Genomic DNA, 16,739 nt, shown 5'->3' on the forward strand with positions numbered 1-16,739 from the left:
CCCAACTAATAAATGAGACTAAGTACTTAGTTAGTGGGTACTACTTCTTTGATGGTGATGTTGAAATAGATTTTTAATCAATTATATGGATCGGGGGCAGACTAAGTACTTAATCGATGGGTTTTACTTTGTTGATGGTGATGTTCAAATAGATTTTTAACCAATTATATGGGTAGGTGGGTATTATTTTAAGATATTGATGTTGATTTGGAAAGAGATTTTTATAAGTTTTAGTTTAATTAATGGATGAAGTGGTTTTTATACTAGAATTTAATAATATAATTTTGAGTAAGATAGTGATTTCTTGCTATTTAAAATGCACGTTTGAATGTATAAATGGATTTAGTGTCTTAATATACACTTTTGAATGCATGAATATATTTAGTGCATTAATATTCCTAGAGGCATTCAAACTTTGCAAATTAAACATCTTACTTAGCTTAGACTACCTGTTTGTATAGTAAGATCAATCTAAAACTATTCTCTTGTATTGGTCTTATTGTCATACTTTTTAGTTTTTCCATATTTCATATTAATCATATCAAAAGGGTCACTGAATCATATATCATTCAAATCGTTAACTTGACCTATTGTAGTAAACGCCATATCTTGTATATCTTGCTCTTCAATATTAATAGTAGGTTTCTCGAAAGTCAATCATTGTCACTTATGGAGTGTTAAACCCAAAATAAATTTCAATTATAGTTATTTTCTATTACCTCGTTTGAATGCAAAGTGACTAACAATGATGAATGATGGAAAATGGGAATAATAAGAGTGTATTCAATTAAAAATACTTTATAGTTTCAAGAAGAAAACATTTCAAGGGAGTGAAAATTTTATTTAAGATGAAGATTAAAATATTTTATTTATGGTTGAATTATTGTAACATAGAAATAAATGCACATCATACACCATACATCTAGTTAGTGTACATCTATCTCCTTCCCTCTCTCCTTCTCACTCTCCCCATACCTCTCTCCCTCATAACTCTTTCTCCCCATCCCTCTCTCCCACATCTTTTTGTATTTCTCTCTGCCTCTCCTTCCTTCTCTCAATCTCTCTCTTCTTCCCCATCTCTCCCTCCATCATCTATATCTATATCTCTCTCCATCTCTCCTTCATTTTCTCTCTATATCACTCCCCAAAACACACACACACACACTCTATTTCCATATCTATCTATCTCTCGCTTTGTCCCTCTATTTGTCTCTCTCTTATTCCCTAACCCCCCCCTTGTTTTGTGTGTGTGTGTGTGTCATTCTTTGTCTCTCTATCTCACCCCTCAAACATACACACTCTCTCTCCATCTCTAAATATCTATCTCTACATCCCTTTTCCTCTCCCTTTCCTTTCTCTCTCTACCTTATTTCCCTATCTCTATTCCTTCCCACTCTCTTCTCTCCACCTATCACTCTCCATATCTCCCTTGTCACACCCCCCTCTCTATCTATCTTACTCTCTCTTTGTCTTTCTTCTTCCCCTCCAACTCCATCTTTTTCTCCCTCCCTCTCTCCTTCTCTCTCTCAATTCCTCTCTTTCTCTTCCTTCCTCTCTCTCCCTTTCTCTCCAACTTCCTTTTTTCTCTCTCGCAAATCACTTTCTCTTCACCTTCCAATACATTAGTATATACTGAAATCAATGTAATCTAATAATACACTGAAACCAATGCAATCAATTAATTCAATCACACTTAAACTAATGCATTAGTTAAAATATAATATCACTATTTTCTATGCATTTTAATGATATAATGCTCACTATGAGATACATATGTAATTCCTTCTATATTCAACATGATATTGGCATGTGTCACATTAAAAAGAAGTAGTCAATTACAAATAGTTTATGGTTTCAAGAAGCAAACAATTCAAGTGAGTGAAAATTTTATTTAAAATGAAAATTCAAGTATGTTATTTATTGTTGAATGTTGAAAAATGTGCAACAAGAAATGCTAAATTTAGAATGTGCTAAAAATAGACCTGCTAAAAATAGCATGTCTAAAAATAGAAGTTTGGCTAGTGAGGTCATTGGCCGCATTAGGTGAGAGGTGAAACTGCTAAAAATAGAAATTTCTAAAAATAGCATTTCTAGGTCCCTTCCTATTTATAGCAGTCCCTGGTCTATCTATAGGAAGTAAATTCGAATTTGGTCTTACCAGCAGTTTGGAATATTAATTAATTAATTCTCCATGAGTTAATTAGTTAAGGAAAAACAAACTTGAAGTCTTTGTGAGAACATGCAATTATTTCTCCACTAATTGGGGAATGTGTCCTTGATTTTCTCCACTGATTGAGGAATTAAGGATGAGTTCTATAATGAGAGAATCAGTTGACTTAGTTCTAACTAGTCAAGTCCAGTTAGATTATTTTAATAAGTTGTTAAAATAATAAAATATAGTTTGTTAATGCTTGTATGCATGTGACAACTATTATTTTAGATAACTGAGGATTCACTCATGGATAACTGATGCATGTCAGTTCTATCAGAGACCTAGTTGAGATCAGATGAGGGACAGTGTACTATCAGATGCTAGGATATTTCTAGTAAGTATTCCTTGCATGAGGAAGAAATCTATTTTCTTCTATGACTATGTAGTTGGACCTGAGGTGACAACAGGTATGATCAGGCCAACTTACAGCTTATATAATGAGGCCTAGGTAGTCCATGATTTTCATCTTTTGATTGAAGATCATCAGGATCTTCTGATTACAGAGAGAGTAGGATAGTTATTGCGTTGATTCTTTTTGTATGTTGTTGAGGATCTACACTTGATTGATAATACAGTGTCGGGGTTTTATGTTGGTGCTTTCCCCAGTGATATATTCTGTGTTATGTGTGATTGATTCCTTCTTATCAATTATATGTGTTCTTATTGATGTTGCTCATAGTCGATTAAGCTTCCGCTAAATTGTTTGTAGAAGTAGATCAAGTGTTTTGCTTTAGTACATTGCATTACCAGGTTATCTACAGGTGGGAAATTTCTACATGGTATTAGAGCTAGCTAATTTGTAGAAAAAGTTCTACATGGTATCAGAGCTAGCTGATTTGTAGAAAAATTCTACAAAATTCTACATGGTATCAGAGCACAGGTGATCAGGAAGAACAATATACAAGAAGAGGAGATTTCAAAGTTTTGAGTTTTGGGCCGAGAGTTTGCAAAGCATATCTGAAAATTTATGTACAAAATTTTCAGAAATAAATAACAGATTTGGATTCCATGAAGAAAAATACCCAAAATCAAAAAAAAAAAAATGGTTGAATCGGAGTTCGGATGAGGGAGATATCGCTGATTTAAAATCGGCTCCTTTTCTAGAAAATTTTGTGACGACGGGAAAGTGGAAATAGATTGTTGTGCTAGCCAAGAACCTGTATGCACTTGAGGTACAAGATGCATGCAAAGCCTTGAGGAGCAAGGCAAAGGTTAGAGACTTGGTGGTTGAGAGGGAGGGTATATTACCTCTCAACATGAAGCTCCAAAAGAAATCTCAGGCAATTGTGGAGGAGCCACAATTGGTGCAGCAGCTTCAGGAGGTTGTGGAGCAGCCACAACTAGAGAAGCTGAGTGGAGATCGAGTAGAGACATCTACTCATGCAGAGACCTCCAGTAGGGGGAAACTTCGAGCTAGGTGAGCAGAGGGATCACATGCAACCATACCTCTAGGTAGGAGGTGGAGTGATGTGGAGTGATCGTCCCAAGGAGGAGGGGCAGGATCCTTGAGGTACCCAACCTCTTAGATGAGACCTTGCTACGAGAGCCCCAATGTGGAGTAGCAGGAACTGACTGATTGGGTAGAGACAGATGCGGATGGAGCGGCAGAGAGAGCGATAGTGCAAGGAATCCCAGGGCAGCGCATAGCTAACAGGCTGCAGCAATGCGAGAGGCACAAGTGTTTTTCATAGTGCTAGGTGGCATAGAGAGGTGTGCAATGGTGCGAGATGCATGGATATGTTGCAGTAGCGCAGATGTTAGAGAGGGAGCACTTGTCAGCAACAGGTAGAGCTTCAGCATTAGAATATGTTCCTAGCCCAACAGAGTGGTCAGTTCGGATTGTTTTTGTTCCAAGTGTTGTTGGAGCAAGTGGACCGGGTAGATGTGTTACATGCAGAACATTGCAGAGTTATAGGATCATGTTCGAGAGAAAGCCTTTCTTGTTGAGAGGGAGTGTTCAAAAGTTTGCAACAAGAAATGCTAAATTTAGAATGTGCTAAAAATAGACTTGCTAAAAATAGCATGTATAAAAATAGCAGTTTGGCCAGTGAGGTCATTGGCCACATTAGGTGAGAGGTGAAACTGCTAAAAATAGAAAGTTCTAAAAATAGCATTTCTGGGTCCCTTCCTATTTATAGTAGTCCCTGGTCTATCTATAGGAAGTAAATTCGAATTTGGTCTTACCAGCAGTTTAGAATATTAATTAATTAATTCTCCATGAGTTAATTAGTTAAGGAAAAGCAAACTTGAAGTCTTTGTGAGAACATGCTGTATAAATTTTGAATAATAAACACTTATTCACAGAGATTATCCCGATTATACACTATTGCAGAATACATGCATAATACATAACCTCCTCTACGTTGATCATCAATTTAGCAGCATCAAAAACAATGAAACATCAATAGCATGCACACATTAACACAGTATGTATCCCAGGGAAAGCTTACAGCTGAAAACTCCACACTATATGTATATTATAATGATTGAGAAAATGTAACAATACATAGTACAATACTCCTCACAAGTACTCAGTACTATATCCACCTGTTACACACAAAACTAGCTCAAATCCGAACAAGTCACAGGTTCAAATCTCCTCCGCTGCTTTGCCTGCCTCTATTGCACACAATACCTTGTGAAAATCACTCACACTGGAAATCACGTGAGCACAAGCTATTTCACTGGGCATATACTGGGCAATTCTCATGGGCATACTCAATACATTGCTTGTGCAAGATCTCATGCACAACTATAGTCACAATTGATAGCAATCTCAACCTCTAACACCTATCTCCACTGAACTGTACATGCACTGAGTTAACTGATGTATTCTTTAGTTGCATTATGAGTTAATAATTAATTCACACAACTCATCATTAGTCTATTTGCAGTTAGACTTATTACAACTAGTTTAACAAAGTCAAACTAAACACAACTCCATCAACTCCACATCCAACTCCAAAGAACTCACATGCATGAGTTCTAACTAATGTCCTGCATGCAATAACTCAATTGACTCATAAGAAAAGCGTATTTCCTTCTGACAGCTGCATGTGCCACATCTGTAGCTCAAACTAAAGTGCTCCAAGACGATAAGATAAAGTTTATAGTCTAAATATTATTATGAGACAATAATATTTGACTTTTCTATTTTTAACCTGGCAGTCTAAAAATAGACTTTGATCACTCCTGCTGTGAACCAGAAATAGAAGTCCATCTATTTTTCCCAACATGACCAATCATCCATAAACAACATCCTGCAACTCATAGACCATGATCCATATGTCTAAAAATAGATATAGTCTAAAAATATACTTTACGCCATAATTTTCCTGCGAGCCCACTTAGTGAAGGCGACTCCTTTCCACTAAGCTCCATCATCTTGTTGCATTCTCAACACATGCAATTATTTCTCCACTAATTTGGGAATGTGTCCTTGATTTGATCCATTGATTGAGGAATTAAGGATGAGTTATATAATGAGAGAATCAGTTGACTTAGTTCTAACTAGTCAAGTCCGGTTAGATTATTTTAACAAATTGTTAAAATAATAAAATATAGTTTGATAATGCTTGCATGCATGTGACAACTATTATTTTAGATAACTGAGGATTCACTCATGGATAATTGATGCATGTCAGTTCTATCAGAGACCTAGTTGAGATCAGATGAGGGACAGTGTACTATCAGATGCTAGGATATTTCTAGTAAGTATTTCTTGCATGAGGAAGAAATCTATTTTCTTCTATGACTACGTAGTTGGACCTGAGGTGACAGTAGGTACGATCAGGCCAAATTACAACCTATACAATTAGGCCTACGTAGTCCATGATTTTCATCTTCTGATTGAAGATCATAAGGATCTTTTGATTACAGAGAGAGCAGGATAGCTATTGAGCTGATTCTTTTTGTATGTTATTGAGGATCTACACTTGATTGATAATACAGTGTTGGGGTTTTATGCTGGTGCTTTCCCCAGTGATATATTCTGTGTTATGTGTGATTGATTCCTTCTTAGCAGTTATATGTGTTCTTCTTGATGTTGCTCATGGTTGATTAAGCTTCCGCTAAATTGTTTGTAGAAGTAGATCAAGTGTTTTGCTTTAGTACATTGCATTACCAGGTGATCTACAGGTGGGAAATTTCTACATGGTATTAGAGCTAGTTGATTTGTAGAAAAAGTTCGACATGGTATTAGAGCTAGCTGATTTGTAGAAAAATTCTACATTGAATTACTCTAACAAAAAAATCAATGTACATTATTACTAAGTTTTTTGTGCTTACACTAAAATAAATGCACATCATACATCATACATCTAGTTAATGCACATCTATCTCCCTCCCTCTCTTCCCATACCTCTCTCCTCTATCTATCTCTCTCCTCTCCCTCTCCCCCTACCTCTCTCCCTCATCTCTTTCTTTCCCCTATCTCTCTCCCCCTACCTCTCTCCCCCATCTCTCTCCCCCTCCCTCTCCCCCGCATCTCTCTATCTCTATCTTTGCTCATCCTTCCCTCTCTTCGCCTCTCTCTTCTTCCCTCTCTCTCCCCCTACCATCTATATATATATATATATATATATATATATATATATATATATATATATATATATATATATATATATATATATATATATATATATATATATATATATATATATATCTCCCTCCATCTCTCATTTTGTCTCTCTATCTCATATCCCCAAACACATACACCCTCTCTCTCCAATCTATCCATCTCTCCCTCCCTCCCTCTCCATGTCTCTCTCTTATTCCCTTTCTCTCCTCTCCATCTATATCTCTATCTCCCTCAATCTCTGCTTCTTTGTATCTTTATCTCACTCCCCAAACATACACACTCTCTATACATATCTGTATATCTTTCCTTCCTCTCTCTTTGTATCCCTCTCTCTCTCTTCCCCTTCACTCCCTCTCTCTCTTCTCTCTCACTCTCCTATCTCCCTCACTCTTTCTCCATCACTCTTTTGTCACCCCCCTCTCTCCTTGTCCAACTCCATCATTCTCTCCCTCCCTCTCTCCTTCTCTCTCTTGAGTCCTCTCTCTCTTTGTTCCTCTCTCTCCCTTTCTCTCCCACCTCCCTCCGTCTCCCACTCATCACTCTCTATGCCCTCTCTCCCTCTCTCTACCCTCTAGTCCATTAATATATACTAAAATAAATGTAACCCAACAATATTCATTGAAATCAATACAATCAATTAATTCAATCACACTTAAACTAATGCATTATTTGAAAATTAATATCACTATTGTATATACATTTTAATACTATAACTCTTACTATGAGATACATGAGTAGTTCCTTTTATATTCAACATGATATTGACACGTGACACATTAAAAAGTAGTATCAAAGTATAAAAAAGAATATATAATTCTCTAAAATTGGTTAGTTTAAAAATATAATAAATTCATAATTAAAACTTTACAACTTACAATACTCTAACTTTATTTTTTATCTCTATAATGTGATACCATAAATTTAAATTTGAAAATACTAATTCTAAAGATTAATACATTCATAACCTATTAACTCTATAATGTGATACCATCAATTTAAATATGAAAATATTACTTCTAAAGGTTAATAAATTCATAACATATTCTCTATACATTTAAAATGATAAATTCTTCCACAAAAAAGATAAATTCTATACACCATACTATTTAAAAATATATATTTTTTTCCACAAAACGAACTTAAGGTGGCATACAAAGTAAAATAATTTATGGGTAAAATAGAATTGTGGGTAAAAGAGAAAAAACATTTAACAATCTCACTTTGGGTATTAGACTCGGAAGGGCAGAAGCCATGGTTATGCTTGCAGTGCCATTGCATTGAATTGCATTCAACATCAATAGGGAAATTTCATCTCACAAACAAAAATCTAAAATATTAGCTCCAACTATATTGCTTATCTCGATCTTGGAATACCAATGATATATGCACCATACTATTTAAAAATATAATAGTTTTATATAGATTTGTACAATTGTATAGACATTGTATGCGTGTTTCTCAACGTTGGAATTTCATTGATTATATAATTATATCAATGTCTAGAATAGAATTACCTTAGAAAAGGTAATAAAGAATTTGAAAGAGATTAACTCCACATCAAGTTTCTTATTCATCATAATCATTCTTCTTTCATTTAAAGCTTAGTCTAATAAAAATTTAAATACAATTTCACCCTTTATCTCGAGGCTAAGTAAAAGGTTTTCCCTACATATGTGTATAAAACAAATGAAAACACGATTTTAAAATAGAATTTAATCTAGATCACTATTCATCATGTTGGACTAAGCTCATGAGCGGAAGATAAATTAAAGGAAAATATATTTTGTTAAGTAAACATAAAGGGTAATGTTGGCTTGATGGGGCCTGACCCAGGTTCAACATTAGCTGCGCCAACCAAAAAAACCCTAAATTGCTGGCCCTTTTGGCAATAACCCGCGTAGCGCAGGCTGCAATCTCACCCAAAGCAATATTGGGAGATGACATAATCAGGATTTTGCATCCAAAAGTCTGTGTGATGTTTTCCTGTTGTTTCTAGGGCTTAGTTCTGTCTTCGCAAACCCTAACCCTTCCAGAATAGTTAATGACAACAAATGTTACATACAACAACTATATCTTCGTGAAGGTCATTAGACAGTTATAACATGCATAAATTCCATTGATCTATTACTTTCGTGCATCAAATAGACATTTATTCATACACTTCTAGTTATAGAATGAAAATACATAAAGTGCAAAAATAAACACACATAAGAAAATACATAAAGTATGGCTCAAAACTGTCAATTTATTAGATGATCTTTCAAAGTACATACTGCTTTTCCCTGCGCACTCAGCTGCAGGGGCCTGCACACTCAGCTTCCAGACTTACCAAGGTCTCCGTGCACTCAGCTGCAGGAGCCTTTCCCTTCGCCTAAGTACAAGAACTGACTTTCCCACCTTAGCTTACTTTCCCAAACAGTTATCTTATATCTTAAGTTGCTCCCTTAGACTCGCTATGACTTATCTATTTATAACCTTCTCTTTTACAACACCATAGTCAACGGACCATGGGCAAGTCTCGCATATATTACTATTAGACTACATGATTGTATAGTAATCAATTGTATTTCAAAATAAATAGTAATAATAATCTAATTTTAAAGTTAACATCAAATTAGTGCAATGCATGAGATATCTTTATTTGTGAGACAAAAGATCCCCAAATAAAGGTATCTATCTACCAACTAACTAACCATAGGAGAGAATACTTGGTCATCAAACATTGTTGCCTCACAACTAACCAATCATACTAAGTACTTACTAACTAATTAACCATAGCAAGGCATCAAACATTATCATCTCCTGACTAATAAACTTGATTAATTACTTAGTAGGTGGGTATTACTTTCAAGCTATTGATGGTGATGTTGAAAGCGAGGAAAATTTTAAGGGTTAAAATTCACAGGTAGGTTAATTTTGCATGTTTTTTCAACAAAAGAGTTCGTGAATTTCCATTTTTTTTTTAACAATTGGCCCAAATTTTATAGTATAAAAATATTTTACCTTAAAAATCACAAAAAAAGTTATAGCTACTACATAAAATCATTAAAAATTCAAATATTTTTACAAAAATATTGTCAAGGGTCTACTAGTAATATTGGCCAAAGTTTCTAAACTTTAAGATAAAGTTGTATCCTTAAAATTTTCCTTGGTTAAAATAGATTTTTAATCAACTCTATTGGAGCATAAGTATGAGGATTACTTTCACGATGTTGTTGTTGATGTGGAGAGAGATTTTTATAGTAATTAGACTAATTTAAAAATAAACAACAACAATAATAATAATAATAATCTAATTTTAAAATTACGATGAAGTTAGACATCAAATTAGTCCATGAGATACATTTGTTTGTACTTATTAGGTGGGTATTACTTTCATGATATTGATGTTGATGTGGAAAGAGATTTTTATAGTAATGAAACTTATTTAAAAGTAAATAATAATAGTAATAATAATAATCTAATTTTGAAATTATGATGAACTTAGACATCAAATTGATGCATGAGATACCTTTATTTGTACTTAGTAGGTGGGTATTACTTTCAAGACATTAATGGTGATGTTGAAAGAGATTTGTTACACTAAAATTTGTCACCATGACTATCTACAGTTAGTATGGCTCTATCAACTGTCATACTATCCTCCTTGGCAAGTCTCATACCTCTGCTCCTCATGTCAAACCCCAAGAAAGAGAGAAAGTCCTTTAAAAGTCAATTAACTCTGGTTACGCAGTTTCTCTTAGCCTTACCTATGTGTACGCACCTCCAGTTCATAAAACCTGCGTACTTGTACGCTCTGTATGTAAAAGGCTGGGTGCGTACTCCTGTAAAGGTCAAAAGGCGCAAGTTTCACTTCAAAAAAGTTACTTGTGGTCATTTCTAGAGCATTCTAGAAGATGGTTTGACGTGGATTGAGCACCTCCAGATGGTTCATGCATCCCTATGTAAGAGGAACTTATCCCATGAAGAGGGGAGCTATCCCATTGAAAGAGGGGCTTATCCCATTCATGGTGGACCTGATTAACTTCCTCCAAAGCACTATAAATACACGCATTGGGCCAGAGGGAGGGGAGGTTGAAAGCTGAACATTCCTAAGGGTAGATGCTGCTGAGATTAGGACTCCCTTATAGAGCTTGAGAGGAGAGATTCCCATCCTTTCTTAGCTTCATTTGGAAGTGGGTCAGTTGATCAAAGTAAAGGAAAACTCTTGCTGGACCCTGGGAGGGACCTGCACAACACCAAGGCTCAGGTTGTAATGGTTTTTTTTGTTTCCACTTAATACAATTAAGCTCATTTTTCTCAACAAGTTGTTATACATGATTTGTTTCATATACTCCTTGGTCTGTATGATGAATATGTGTTATTTTATAAGTTATTCAGGTGCTATGTAATCTTTTGGCTTGTTAGTGAATGCAGGTTTCAAAGAGAAGGAGGAGCTCATCCGGATCGGCGAGGCTGAACTACTACAAAGCGTTGGACTAAAGGTATGTTATAAACACCTAATTACTTGTATTCTAAATGCATATTTAGAGAAAGGTAGTGTTTACTTGTCTTGTTTGTCACTAGAAAGCCTTAGCTTCTAGGGAGGTCGGTTTTGTCCGCAAAATTGACTCTTTCCGCATGACAAGATTTTTAATCAAATCTATGGGTGCATGAGTAGGTGGGCATTATTTTCACGAAGTTGATGTGTAAAGAGTTTTTTATAGTAATCAAGCTTCTTTCAAAATAAATAATAACAATAATCTAATTTTAAAGTTATGATGAAGTTAAACATCGAATTAATGCATGAGATAACTAAGTTATGATGAAGTTAGACATCAAATTATTGCATGAGATACCTTTATTTGTGGGACAAGGGATCCCCTCCATATAGTGATTTGAGAAAAGGTGTATATACTCTATCCCCTTTTGGATTTAAACATGTGACGTCTTAGGGGGAAACACACATTTTTAACCATTATTTTTTCTCAAGCTATACCTAATTGGGAGGCATTTAAATGGACAGTCATACCTATATGACACTTGTATGAATTCCATTGGCTTGAGCCATTAAAGAAACATCGGGGAGTATTGAAGTCTAGAGAGGGCATGGATGGCTGACATAAATTCAACTTTCTAGATTCACATTTGAATTCAGTTGAAAATAATTAATATTATATTGTATTAATGGAGAAAATGTTACATGGTTGTAACATAACTCCTTAAGTTAGGATTAGTTCCTAGGTTGTAGGAGTTTGTTCTCACCTCCCTATTCTATTGTGATGTATTTATTGAATCATCTTTGATTAATTGAATCAGAGTGTACTCTCAAGTTTGTGCAGCCTCTAGGTGCACCTTACTCACATGTGAGTTGCTGGTTAATTCAATTCATTTCTTTTCTTTCCATTTTTCTAACATAATATTAGAGCTCAGATCTATTGAGCCTGATTTACCTATAGAGCCTTATTTGCTACATTAGAGCCCTAGTGGCTACAGAGCCTTTGTGGCTACAGTGCCCTAGTGGCAACATAGGAGCCTCAGTGCTCACAATTTCAAAGTCTAGGTGGTCAAGAGTGACATACTTTACTCACAGGAGAAATTTGATTTCTCACAAGTCTCAACATATCTCCAGCTGAGCACAAGCCGATCATTGCATTTTTTGTTGTAACAGAGGAGATGAACATCTCGGATTTCAGGGTTGAACCCGCAATGATCGACCTTTCCTTAGAGAAATTTTGATCATCGCGCGTAAAAATCGTAGTTTTTTAGTGTGTGTAGAAATTTTGAATAATAAACACTTATTCACAGAGATTATCCCGATTATACACTATTGCGGAATACATGCATAATACATAACCTCCTCTACGTTGATCATCAATTTAGCAGCATCAAAAACAATGAAACATCAATAGCATGCACACATTAACACAGTATGTATCCCAGGGAAAGCTTACAGCTGAAAACCCTACACTATTTGTATATTAATGATTGATAACATGTAACGTTACATAGTACAATACTCCTCTCAAGTATCCAGCACTATCTCCACCTGTTACACACAAAACTAGCTCAGATCCGAACAAGTCACAGGTTCAAATCTCCTCCGCTGCTTTGCCTGCCTCTATTGCACACAATACCTTGTGAAAATCACTCACACTGGAAATCATGTGAGCATAGGTTATTTCACTGGGCATATACTGGGCAATTCTCATGGGCATACTCAACACATTGCTTGTGCAAGATCTCATGCACAACTATAGTCACAACCGATAGCAATCTCAACCTCTAACACCTGTCTCCACTGAACTGTACATGCACTGAGTTAACTGATGTATTCTTCAGTTGCATTATGAGTTAATAATTAGTGAATTAATTTAATCAATTAATTCACATCACTCATCACTAGTCTATTTGCAGTTAGACTAATTACAACTAGTTTAACAAAGTCAAACTAAACACAACTCCACATCCAACTCCACAGAACTCACATGCATGAGTTCTAACTGATGTCATGCATGCAATAGCTCAACTGACTCATAAGAAAAGCGTATTTCCTTCTGATAGCTTCATGTGCCACATCTGTAGCTCAAACTGAAGTGCTCCAAGAGGATAAGATAAAGTTTATAGTCTAAATATTATTATGAGACAATAATATTTGACTTTTCTATTTTTAACCTAGCAGTCTAAAAATAGACTTTGATCACTCCTGCTGTGAACCAGAAATAGAAGTCCATCTATTTTTCCCAACATGACTAATCATCCATAAACAACATCCTGCAACTCATAGGTCATGATCCATATGTCTAAAAATAGACTTTGCGCCATAATTTTCCTGCAGGCCCACTTAGTGAAGGTGACTCCTTTCCACTAAGCTACATGATCTTGTTGCATTCTCAACACTCCCTCTCAACAAGATATGGATTATCAGCAACCCCTATCTTTCCTCAGTGGTATTCGAATTTGCTCCTGGTGAGCGCCTTCATCAAGATATCAGCATCCTAATCCTCTGTTGGAATGTATGAAAGTAACATGATTCTCCACTGCACACAATCTCTGATATGATGGTACCTGATGTCGTTCGTTGAGCTCCCTGCCCAATCTACATCCTCCTGTCTGTACCAAGATCCATATCTCGATGTGCCTCTCAAATAACGCAATACATGCTTGCCCGCCTTCCAGAAGAGCTTGGTTGGCTTAACCATAGCTTGTGAAAGCTGGTTAACAGCATAGCATATATCGGGTCGTGTATTGACCAGATACATAAGCAACCCCACCAACTGTCGATAAACAGTGGCATCCACTTCTTCTGCCGAAGTGGCATCCTCCTTCCTCCAACCTCCAAGAAGAGGAGTATCAACAGGCTTGCAGCCATGCATGTTGAACTTCTCCAATATCTCCCGAGCATACTTACCCTGAGAAACAAATATTCCATCACTGCGCTGCCAAATTTCCAATCCCAGGAAATAATGAAGGAGGCCCAAGTCCTTCATCTCAAACTCCTTAGCAAGATCATCCTTGCATGAAAGTATCAACAACTCATCACCAGTTAGAATCAAATCATCTACATAAAGTACAATGATAAGCAACTTACCATCCACCACAATCTGGTATAGGTTAGGATCCGCCTCACTCTTGGAGACTCCAAGTCTGGTGAAATAGCTGTCTATCCGCGTGTACCAAGCACGTGGTGCTTGTTTCAACCCATACAACGCTCTCTTGAGCCTGCACACATGTGACTCGCTGCTGAAGATCTCAAAACCTTCGAGCTGCTCAATATACACCTCCTCCTCAATTACTCCATTGAGGAACGCAGTCTTCACATCCATCTGATGAATGTGCCATCCCATCTGTGCTGAGAGAGCAAGGATCGTCCGTATGGAAGAATACCTTGCGACAGGTGCAAAGGTCTCCTCATAATCGATCCCCTCTATCTGTGAAAAGCCTCGCGCAACAAATCTTGCCTTGTAATTCTCCACACTCCCGTCAGCTGCCTGCTTAACTTTGTAGATCCATCTCGAACCCACCACTGATTTCCCTTCCGGTCTAGGAACAATCTCCCATGCACTATTTCTGACAATCAAATCATACTCTTCCACCATGGCGTCTACCCATGCGGGATCCTCCATAGCTTCCTCGAAAGAGGATGGCTCAGTCACAACACATTTGCTCATAAGAGCCATGTATCCAGTGTACTTATCAGGTGACTGTCTCTGCCTGCGTTGAGCTGTAAGTGGTCCTACAACTTTCTCTGCATCTTGAGCCAATCGCTCAGCTTCTGTCAAGCGCTTTCGCCCTCTGATGGTTGGCGCTGCATGAGTGGTCTCTTCCACTCCATGAACTTCGTCCTGTGGCTGATCCACATCCTAAAGCTCATCCTTAGGAACTAATAGCTCCTCATCTGCATGCAAGTGTAGCTCCCTCTCAAGCGAACACTTCATGGCTTTCTCCTCCTGAAATTTTATATCCCGTCGCACAACAGTCTTACCACTATCTGGAAAATACACACGACAGTTGTGGGGCGTATCAGTGTACCCCACAAATATCCCAACCTCTACAGTCGGTTCCAACTTCTTCCTGACATCCTTCGTCACATGCATGTAAATGTTAGCACCAAAAATCCTCAAATGAGAAATATTAAGCTTCTTACCAGAATAAGCCTCCTCGGGTGTACTCATGCCAAGTATCCTGTGAGGACAACGGTTCTACACATATACTGTTGTATTGCATGCTTCCGCCCACAAGTGAAGGGGTAGGCTCTGATCATGCAACATCGCCCATGCAGCACCCACGATCATTTTGTTCTTCTGCTCAGCAACCCCGTTCTGGTGTGGGTTATGGGGAGCTATGAGCTCTCTTCGAATCCCTTCTGCACTGCAAAAGTCCTTGAATTCGCCAGAGATGTATTCACCACCATTATCGCTCCTAAGAGCCTTCACCTTCTTCCTCGACTCCTTCTCAACCAATGCTTTGAACTCACAGAACTTTGAGTATGTCTCGCTCTTCTTCTGCATGAAGAAGATCCAACACTTACGAGAGAAATCATCAACAAAGATCACATAATACCTTTGTTTTGCTGTCAAAGCTACTAAGAGAGGTCCACACACGTCTGTGTGAATTCTCTCAAGGATCGTCGTGGCGCAACTATCCTTCTCATGAAAGGTGGCTTTCATAAACTTTCCCAAAGTACACCCCTTGCACTGATCTGACTGAGAAAGAGTGCCTTTAGGAAGCCCTATAGTGATTTGCTGCAGTATCTTCAAGGCTCCATGGTGAAGGTGACCCAATCTCTTGTGCCACAGCTCGCCATCATCTCGGCTCACCAATCCTTCTACCTTGCATGCCATTGTTGCGCATCCATCTACATGCAACTGATAGAGGTTCCTCACTCGAACCCCTATCTTCCGGGTTTCACCAGTTGTCTTACTGCGTAGGAAAGCCTTTCCCTCGCTGAAACAGCATCATATCCCTTGTCTTCTAACATCGCCACAGAGATAAGATTCTTCTTCAATCCTGGAACATGTATCACTTCCTTCAATACGAAGGGTTTACCAGACTCCCTCTCAAAGGAAATGGTACCGATACCGGTCGCACTGTATCTACCATCATCGCCCATCTCAATGTGCATTCCAAGATCTTTGTCCTCCAGATCAGAAAACAAATCTCGATCTCCTGTCATGTGAAAAGACGCACCACTGTCCAAGAACCACACCAATCCCATCACACTTGAAACCAAGCATGCGATCAATGAAAAATCAAGCTCAAACTACGAGGCTAGAGCCTCTCCTGCTGCAGATCCAATAGCTTGCTTGTTCTTCTTCTTCTGCGGACAATTAGTGGCATAGTGTCTGTGCTGGTGACAGTGAAAACACTTCACCTTGGACATGTCCTGCTTCTTGCCTTTCGCACCAGACTGAGAAGCTTTCTTGCTCTTCCCCTTCTTTGCTTTGGCAGCCAAAGCGCAATTTTCTT

Source organism: Pinus tabuliformis, chromosome 3_2, assembly GCF_031772625.1.
Source record: "Pinus tabuliformis cultivar Carrire ecotype Pingquan chromosome 3_2, CPIR1, whole genome shotgun sequence".
In the NCBI taxonomy this organism is placed as follows: Eukaryota; Viridiplantae; Streptophyta; class Pinopsida; order Pinales; family Pinaceae; genus Pinus; species Pinus tabuliformis.